The sequence below is a fragment of the Primulina eburnea genome, chromosome 6, assembly GCF_022965805.1.
Source record: "Primulina eburnea isolate SZY01 chromosome 6, ASM2296580v1, whole genome shotgun sequence".
Lineage (NCBI taxonomy): Eukaryota > Viridiplantae > Streptophyta > Magnoliopsida > Lamiales > Gesneriaceae > Primulina > Primulina eburnea.
This window is the reverse complement of record NC_133106.1, coordinates 24747669-24758727: the sequence shown is the minus strand read 5'-3', so window position 1 is coordinate 24758727 and position 11059 is coordinate 24747669.

The following is an 11059-nucleotide window of genomic DNA, read 5'->3' as shown; positions in this document are numbered from 1 at the left end:
TATCCACTAGGCATTTCAAATCCGAGTTTTCTTTGCTTAAATTTTTTATCTCTTCCTCCATTTGTTTGATGATTATATTATAGTTTGTTTATTCTTTGATGTCCCACTAGACTCCGTCAACTTGAAAGGAGACATTTCAATTACGAGGGAAAAAAACATAAAGATTAATGTATGACATTATAATAAACCTTAGGCTCTTGTCTCTAGGTTCTAAGAAACTTGTCCGGGTTAGGAATTCATAATTATTCCCATATTAAGTTCCACATTTTCTACAATGTTTTTTTATTGAACTTCTATCTTTATTTTTATCATAAAAAAATATTGTAGATAAAAATTTAAATATTTTCTGCTATTATTAAAAGATTATATACAAATTTTTATATTTTTATTTCAAATATGTACAATTATTTTACAATGGAAGTTTAACATTTATTTATAAACAGATCATCACAATTTTCAAATGCTCTTATTTCAGCTTCAGTTATATTCCTCCTGTTTCAATTCTGGGGTTCCTGTGTCTGGAAATTACAATAGACGAAAAGAAACAGAGGGTTAAATCTTTGAGGACTTAGTGAGTTTAAATTAGTATATAGCTTTTAAATAAGATAAAATAGCGCTTCATAATAATTATGCATGAAATAATATGCATAACAAATTAGATGTTATGAATGCTATGAAATGTTAAAATTGCTAAGATAATTGAAAATTTCATAAATTAACATGGGTGGCTCTAATTGAGCACTTATAAGATCATTTTACCAGACGAGTGAACCATTCTCTGGACCGAACTATTCGGTGCACGTTGTTCAGATGAACCATATACTCGGGACATTGACCCGTTGTTCATTGGACTAACTTTCCGGGTCAAAGCCACCTTGTCCAGTGGACTTAATTTTCGGACCGAAATCCGTTGTCCATTACTTCATTCATTAATGGTAAATCAATCCGTTTATAAATATGCAAGAAAATATATCTGTAATCGAAATGAACTATTGATGATATTTGAACATTAAATAAATGGTACTGAAATTTCCAGGCCAAAGGCTTTAATAGAAGAATGAATAATAATTTGATCACCTGATAACTTAAAGTTTAGGCTTGATGAGTAATCCGAATTGTTGGAGCAAGTCCTAAAAATATAGTATGAATGATATTTATATTTAAGAGTTTTAAGTAAATAGCTGATCATTTTCAGATTATTTTTTTGTTCAAAATTTAAACTTAAGTTCGCAAAATTCATATTAATTAGAAAATATCTCTAAACATTACGAAAGTTGGCCAAAAAGTCGGAAATATCACCAGCAAGGTTCGGCCACCGGAAAAACGTCGATACGGTGCGTGTACGGTTCCGGCACATGACTGGCCTTCCGGCGGCCACGCGCGGACGGGTTTTTTACAGCTTATGTTTAATTCTTGTGTTGAAGGTATTTTCAAATTCCTATCCGATCAATACCATATTTAAATATCGTCTTATGGAGAACTAAGGTACTCCGGCATTCCGAAAATGTTAGTTCCAACAATATTTTGGGACGACGGATGGTATGTACTTTATCAATGCAACAAGAGGTACAACTTTTGTGTTCAAGTCAACCTCTAGTTTGGTGTGTAGCTATAAGAAAGATGAGCGTAGATTACCTTGCTTGAAATGAGATTCCGTTGCCGATTTTCGGAATATATTTATTTGATTTTCTTGTTTTTTATCGATCTTTTGCATCACCTCCAGTGTTATATTGCTTTAAGATATGAGGTGAATAGTTGGTGATTATTGTACTTAATTACTTAACATATATGTTGAGCTTAATTATATTATTTTATTATATTTTGGGTATTCGGTCTTGAAATGAGAACCTCATAGTACTTGATGAATTTTTAAGTGTATTGTGATTTATTTTAATGTATTTCTAGATACTTTGGACAAATAAAATTTATACATAAAATAATGTGGTAAAAAATAATAAAATTTAGTTATACTAATTAAATTTAAAATATATTTATGTACATTTGTGTTTTAGGGTGTAACAATATCCCCTCCTTTTAAAAATCTGATCCCCAGATTTAAGAGTTATTGGAATAAATATGGATATTGACATCTCATATCTTTCTCTGTTTCCCACATTGTTTCTTCAATGTTGTGGTTTTTCCATAAGACTTTTATCAACTGAATTGATGGACCACGAAAAGTTTCTTTATTCTTTGGTCCAAAATCTTCACAGGTTTTTATTCATATGTTAGATTTTCTTTCAGATCTATCTGTTGGTGGTCAATTAATTGGGATGAGTCTACTTTGTGATATGTGTTTTGAGGTTGGGAATGAATAAATATGGTTTGGGAAGTGTATTGTGTGGGAACCTGGACGCTAATCATCTTTTTAATCATCTTTGGGGTTTAACTATCAATAAGATAAACAGGGTCTAAAATTTTTCTTTTAAAATGCGGAAGGTAATGGAATCAATCTATTATACAAACTAGTATAATAATACAAATCTTGTATAATATGCATCTAGTTCAACTAGGTTCAACTATTACAATCAAGTAATAAAACCTATCTACATCCAAGTCCGTGATCACCACTCTAATCTCGATCTCTCCTCGTCTTCTGGACCCTGATCCTGCCCCACCTGTTGTCATGCACACATACAAAACAAGACAACAGCCGGATAACTCCGGTGAGATATAAATATCCCAGTATAAACAATGTATACATATATTTAACTGAATTAACATAAAGCATGAATTATATCTTATCACATGTAGCATAATCGAACAACATGTATCAATACCGGTCTGTAAATAAAACATGAATCGTAATCTACGAAACATAAATTAATACGGATCTAGTAAATCAAACTCTAGTCTCAATATCTAAGACTCGACTCATCTCTCATTCTAATATAGGGATCCCGATCTAAGTTAGACTTTTGGTATGCTGTATCGAGTGTCTACAATAGACGTCGATCTACATCTAAAGCTCATCGATACACCGTAAGTCTAGGGTCTGAGCAGTTCTGACAAAGACTTAGACTTGGGCATGCTATATCGAGTGTCTATAATAGAAGTCGATCTACATCTAAGCTCATCGATATACCACAAGTCTAGGGTCTTAGCAGTTCTGTCCAAGACTTGGCGGTTCTGCCCTAGCTAGGCTGTTCTGCCCTAGACTCAAACTCTGGCTCTGCTATCATTCAATAGACTTAAACATATCAATCTGATAATCTGCAAATATCAATGCAATAAAATAAAGTATGTGATTTAGGGAAACTCAAGTCAAACCTAACTCGAGTTGTGCAATCCCGAATCAACATTTATTTATACCTTTTGTCTTCCCGGTCTGACGAAGACGAAGTCTTGTATTCTGATCTGTCCATACCCAGTCTGGCAATGACAATCGTATAATTACAATATCAGTATATAACTCAATTCAACATTGAATCTGATTAATCTGGATTTGATTCAAATCAACGGTATAACGGAACAATCTGAATATTCTCGTCAATACAACCTCATCAGATATTAATTACAAATCATGACACATATCTGATATAATCCATAATCAATTCATAATCCAAATCTTTCCCATTTTCAATCGGTATAATCAGAAAATCATAACAATTTCATAATCAGTCTGTTCTTCGATCTGGCTTCGATTATGCAATGTCTAGTATTCCCATAACACATAATAATGATCAAATCACAATTCTCCCAATACATAAATTTCAAACCATATCAGAAAGTAATGAAACTTACGTCCTTGTGTAGTAGGTGACGAGAGGAGCACAGAACTGTGTTCAGATTTAAATTCTGATAGACGGATTGTACAAAATCAATTTTCTAGAATTTAAGGAATCTTGAGGAATTTCTCGGAAGCTTTTCACGTTTCCTCACTGTAATTGTCGAAGGAATGAAGCAAATATATATGTAAAGTTGCATGAAGAGACAAGTGTCCCACTCAATCCATTAATTGCATTTTAGTCCCTCAACTTTTCACTATTTACAAATCGGCCCTTATTCAATCTTTTCGATTCAATTTCAATCCTAAATAAGTTCAAACATCTTGGAATATAATTCAACACTCCATAATCCTCTAATTCAATAATCTCGATTAAAATAATATCATCTTTATTATCTCGGGCCTTACAATTTGTATCATTTTCTCTTCCCTTTTTCCTACTTCATCGGTTTAGAGCTAGGGTTCCTCACTTCTCCTTCAATCCAATTTCTTCCAAGACATTAATCTTTGATTGAAGCCTTAATCTTTGCTTGGAGATTAGAAGTTCTTCTCCTTAAGAGTTTAGAAGCAAGGATTATTGTCAAGGTGTTAAGATTATCAAATCTTCAAGTGGTTGTAAGTAGATTCTTCCTTTGAATGCATCTCATGAGCTATGTATATGATAAATGAAGATTCAATTGATTTTAGCTCCTTTAAATAATTGATTATGTATATTGTATGTATTGATATTTTGAAAAGAAATGGAATTGAAGCCAATGGCAAAGTAAAGGAGCTAACTCTTTAGCACGTACGCCACGTGTTTGATAAAATGATTCAATGATTGTTTTTATGACATGTTACAGTTAAGAAATGATACGGATTCCTTCTTTACACAATTTTTTGGGATTTGAGTTTTCTTGAATATCTAATTTGCGGATCTTGATTTGAATTAATTTTAAATTTACACAGAAACTGCTCTGTTTTGATAGATGATCAAAGTTCTTGAGTTATAGTAGAATTCAGAGGTTCAAGACTTATCAACCATATATTTTGATCTCTTGTTGATAATATTTGAAAGGTATGTTACGGTCGGTAATATATGAGGTAAAAGTATCATTTTTATTTTAAATTGAAAATTCTATGGCTCGATGAATTATTTGTGATTTGATGATGATTGTTGTATTGAGATGAGTTTATTATGATATCGAAATGATAATATTGATTTGCATCATTATATTGCATATTGAGCCAATTGTCGATTCAGATTTGATATGGCGGAGGTCGTCTTGTTATTCATTTGTAGGACGTATGGGGTTATAGTTGAGTTGGGATGGTGTATGCGGAGGTCGCTGCTATGACCTGAACACTCTCTATAGGCGCACCATAGTCCTGGGATTGTAGAACACAGCAAACCACCTCGACCGAATGAGTCGGTGGATATTGCTGGGGGATTCTCTATCCTTGAGTACCCTATGACCAGATGATTCACTTGATCTTCAGATTTATTGATAGCTCACAACTTCTGATCATACATTGCATTATATTGCATCTTTATGAATTATATGAACTATGTGAAAATTTAATTCTCTTATGTTATTGATTGTATCATAATGGGTTTATACTCACAGGCATGTCCGGTACCTCTTGTTTTCATGTGCTTGACAGTAGGTGAGGCGAGACTTGGGATGCCAGAGTCCAGCACCAGGCGATGAGATACGAGTTAGAGTTGGATTCTCGGGTCTTAGGAGCTATTTGATGATGTTTGGATTACTTTGGTCACTAGTTTATTTTGGCATGTTGAAACTTATATTCAAACATTTGAGACTTTTATGGTTCGTTACATTTATAATTATTAGTATTAATGTCGAACCTGGGGCCCCACAGTTTGCTCCATGTATTAGATCAATGGAAAATTCTACGTCTCTCTGAGGAGGTAAAGTATTGATCTCTTCAGGAAAAACCTTTGAAAATTCTTGTACAACTGAGATTTCTGAAATCTTGAGTTGATCTTTTGGCTTATTTATCAAATAAGCTAGAAATCCTTGTCTGTTGTCTTTTAGTATAGCCCTAGCTTCTGCTGTTGATACTATTCTCATGATATGGTTAGCTTTAGAAATGATTGGATGAGAAGTTTGAAGATAAACTTCTTTTGTGTAGCAATTGAGTTGGACTTGGTGTCTAAATAACCAGTCCATTCCAAGAATAATATCATAGTTCTTGATAGGTAATTCAATCAAATCTGCTAGATATTCTTTTTCTTGGAAGTTTAAGGTACAATTTTTGTAAATGATGTCAGTAATCATCGTTGTCCCTAAAGGTGAGCTAATTTCGAAGCTATATGGTAGCTGCTCCGATAACAGTGGTAATTTATGTACAAAAACTTTTGAGATAAAAGAATGAGTAGCTCTTGGATCAAATAACGTTTTTGCATAACTGGATAATATGGTAACAGTACCTTCTACGATTGCCGCGGGGTCAACTTCCTCCTCTTTGTTTCCTAAGAGTGCATAGGCTCGAGCAGGTATCTTTGGCTTTGTTGTGGGTGGAGTCTTCTGCGTTCTTTTTGGACAATCTTGAATACGGTGTTGCTCACTTCCGCAAATAAGACATTTCCCACCTTTTCTCCAGCACTTTTCTTCTTCATGATTTGGTAATCCGCAATATCCACACTTTTTACTGTTGTTTCTTGGAACTTTTCCTTTGACAGCTTCTCCTTGCCTGACTGGTTGTGTTCTTTTTCAAATTTTCTTTTCCGATTTTTATCTTCAAAAAGGTTGGCTTCCTGATTTTCTTTTCTTCTTCCTCTTTTTTAAGAAGTAACTTGATGTCTTCTTCTACTCGTAGAGCTTGATTGACATCAGAAACATAACTGGAAACTTCTGTGGACAATGTTGCCCAACGAATATCTAGATTTAATCCTTGAACAAATTTTTTTCTTTTTCTTACCTCATCTTCCATGTAGTGTGGTGCATAATGTATAAGACTGTGGAATTTTGCCTCATATTGAGCTACGGTCACCTTGGACTAAATCCATAAATTCATGTTCTCGGGTATTTAATATAACTTGAGTTATATATTTACCTTCGAATTCTTGCAGAAAGTTGTCCCACGTTTTTGGAGTGTGATTCTTTGCCTACTTATGTTCCGCCGTACGCCACCAGTTGTGAGCTGCGTTTTCAAATAAGTAAGTGAAAAAATACACCTTTTGTTCTTTAGAATAATTGAAAATATAGAATATTTTGTTGATTTTGCTTAGCCAATATTTTGTTTGATACGCATCTGGTTTTCCTTCAAACTTTGGAGGTTTGAATCTCAAAAATTTCTCCAGAGCTCGATCATTTTCCTCAATGTGATGTTCTTTAGCTTGATCATGAGGTCGTGGTGGATTTTGCTGACAAAACTGCACAAATTGATGCATTATTTCAAACATATTTTGTTTTGTTCTGGGAGGGGGGGATTGTGGTGAACGTTTTTGGAATTTCAACCAGTTCCGAGTTGTGGTCATCTTGAAAGATAATTTCTTGTCTGATTCTGGCTCGAGTACTATTTTGTGAAAATGTCATTCTAAACACATAAATATAAAATATAAACATATCTTACACTATATATATATATCATAAATGTACATAGTTATGTCATGGGGTAAGCAGTCAGTTTTATTTATAAACAAGACATGTTTCAAATATTTACAATACCCAAGCATAATACAAACAAAATTAGCAAACTGGGTTGAAAGTGTAACTTTGTAAAATATTTAATTCTAGTGTTGAAAGTATTTTCAAATTCCTATCCGATCAATACCAGATTTAAATATCGTCTTATGGAGAACTAAGGTACTCCGGCATTCCGAAAATTTTAGTTCAGGCAATATTTTGGGACGACGGATGGTATGTATCTTATCTATGCAACAAGAGTTACAACTTTTGTGTTCAAGTTAACATCTAGTTTGATGTGTAGCTATAAGAAAGATGATCGTAAATTACCTTGCTTGAAACGGGATTCCGTTGTCGTTTCTCGGAATATCTTTGTTTGATTTTCTTGTTTTTGATCGTTCCTTTTACATCACCTCCAGTGCTATATTGTTTTAAGATATGAGGTGAATAGTTAGTGATTTATTGAAATTTTTCGGAAAGTTTTATAGATTTTTCTTTTATTTTTCTTCCTCTTTTTCCCTTTCCTTTCTTCTTTCTTCTTTCGTTTCTATCCCCTTTCTCGGTTGGTTTCTGAATTGAAAATGAGGAGAGTTCCGCTATATATATAGCCTGAATTCATATTTATCCATATTAATTTTATTTATTAAATGAAAAAGATTAAGATTATCCAAACCTTTCATATTTATCCATATGAATTTTATTATGTATTAAATGGAAAAGGTAATGTTTATCCAAAACTTAATATTATTATATACTTTGAATCTTAATTAATATATTACATTAAAATTATGTATTGAAACTAATTTTAAATTATGTTACATAGAACTTAATGATTATTGTACTTAATTACTTAACATATATGTTGAGCTTAATTATAATATTTTATTATATTTTAGGTATTTGGTTTTGGAATGAGAACCTCATAGTACTTGATGAATTTTTAATCGTATTGTGATGTATTTTAATGTATTTCTATATACTTTGGACAAAGAAAATTTGTACCGAAAAATAATGTGATAAAAATTCTAAAATGAAAATAATAAAATTAGTTATACTAATTAACTTTAAAATATATTTATGTAACCTTTGTGTTTTATGGTGTCACAATATCCCCTCCTGTGGCGTTGTGTTTAAGAATTCATAATTATTCCCTTAATAAGTACCACATTTTCGACAATATTTCTTTATTGAACTGCTATCTTTATTTTACCATAAAAAATATATTGTAGATCAAAATTTAAATAGTTTCTGGTATTATTAAAATATTATATACAAATTTTTATATTCTTATTTCAAATATATACAATTATTTTACAGTGGAAGTTTAACATTTATTTATAAACAAATAATCACAACTTTCAAATGCTCTTATTTCAGTTTCAGTTATTTTCCTATTGTTCCAATTCTGGAGTTCCTGTGTCTTGAAATTACAATAGACGAAAAGAAATAGAGGGTTAAGTCTTTGAGGACTTAATGAGTTTAAATTAGTATATAGCTTTTAAATAAGTTAAAATAGCGCTTCATAATAATTATGCATGAAGTAATAGGCTTAACAGATTAGATGTTATGAATGTTATGAAATGTTAAAATTTATAAGATAATTGAAAATTTCATAAATTAACATGAGTGGCTCTAATTGAGCACTTATAAGATCATGAGCCGGGTGAACCATTCTCCGGACTGAAATATTCGGTGCGTATTGTTTAGATGAACCATATACCCGAGACTTTTGACCCGTTGTTCATTGGATTTACTTTCCGGGCCGAAGCCACGTTATATAGTGGACTCAATTTCTGGATCGAAATCTGTTGTCCATGACTCAATTCATTAAAGGTATATCAATCTATTCATAAATATGCTAGAAATATATCAGTAATCGAATGAATTGAAGATGATATTTGAACATTAAATAAATGCTATTGAAATTTCAAGGCCAAATGCCAAAGGCTTTAATAGAAGAATGAATAGTAATTTCCTCACCTGATAACTTAAAGTTTAGGCTCGATCAGTAATCCGAATTGTTGGAGAAAGTCCTAAAAATATAGTATGAATGATATTTATATCTTAGAGTTTTAAGTAAATAGTTGATCATTTCCATATTATTTTTGTGTTCAAAATTTAATACGGTTGATTTTACTTAAGTTCGCAAAATTAATATTAATTAGAAAATATCTTTAAACATTACGAAAGTTGGCCAAAAATTCGGAAATATCACCAGTAAGGTTGGGTCACCGGAAAATGCCGATACGACTGGCCCTCCGGCAGCCACGCACGGCCGGGTTTTTTCCAGCTTATATAACTTTGTAAGATCTTTAATTCTTGTGTTGAAAGTATTTTCAAATTCCTATCCGATCAATACCAGATTTAAATATCGTCTTATGGAGAACTAAGGTACTCCGACATTCCGAAAATATTAGTTCTGGAAATATTTTGGGACGACAAACGGTATGTATCTTATCTATGCAACAAGAATATAACTTTTGTATTCAAGTCAACCTCTAGTTTGGTGTGTAGTTATAAAAAAGAAGAGCGTAGATTACCTTGCTTGAAACGGGATTCCGTTGTCGTTTCTCGGAATATCTTTGTTTGATTTTCTTGTTTTTTATCGATCCTTTTACATCACATCCAGTGCTATATTGTTTTAAGATATGAGGTGAGTAGTTGGTGATTTATTGGAATTTTTCGGAAAGGTTTATAGATTTTTCTTCTATTTTTCTTCATCTTTTTCCCTTTCCTTTCTTCTTTCTTCTTTCGTTTCTTTCCTTTTTCTCGGTTGGTTTCTTAATGGAAATTGAGGAGATTTCAGCTATATATATAGCCTGAATTCATATTTATCCATATTAATTTTATTTATTAAATGAAAAAAATTATGTTTATCCAAAACTTTCATATTTATCCATATTAATTTTATTATTTATTAAATAGAAAAAGTTATGTTTATCCAAAACTTAATATTATTATATAGTTTGAATCTTAATTGTTATATTATATTAAACCCATGTATTGAAACTAATTATAAATTATCATACATTGAACCTAATGATTATTGTACTTAATTACTTAACATATATGTTAAGCTTAGTTATAATATTTTATTATATTTTGGGTATTTGGTCTTGGAATGTGAACCTCATAGTACTTGATGAATTTTTAACTGTATTGTGATATATTTTAATGTATTTCTAAATACTTTGAACAAATAAAATTTGTACCGAAAAATAATGTGGTAAAAATTCTAAAATTAAAATAATAAAATTTAGTTATACTAATAAACTTTAAAATATATTTATGTACCTTTGTGTTTTAGGGTGTAACAATATCCCCTCCTGTGGCGCCGGGTTTAGGAATTCATAATTATTCCCTTATTAAGTGCCACATTTTCTACAACATTTCTTTATTGAACTGCTATCTTTATTTTTACCATAAAAAAAATATTGTAGATAAAAATTTAAATATTTTATTCTATTGTTAAAAGATTATATACAATTTTTTACATTCTTATTTCAATTATGTACAATTATTTTACAGCGGAAATTTAACATTTATTTATAAACAGATCATCACAACTTTCAAATGCTCTTATTTCAGCTTCAGTTATTTTCCTCATGTTCCAATTCTGGGGTTCCTGTGTCTTGAAATTACAATAGACAAAAAGAAACAGAGAGTTAAGTTTTTGAAGACTTAGTGAGTTTAAATTAGT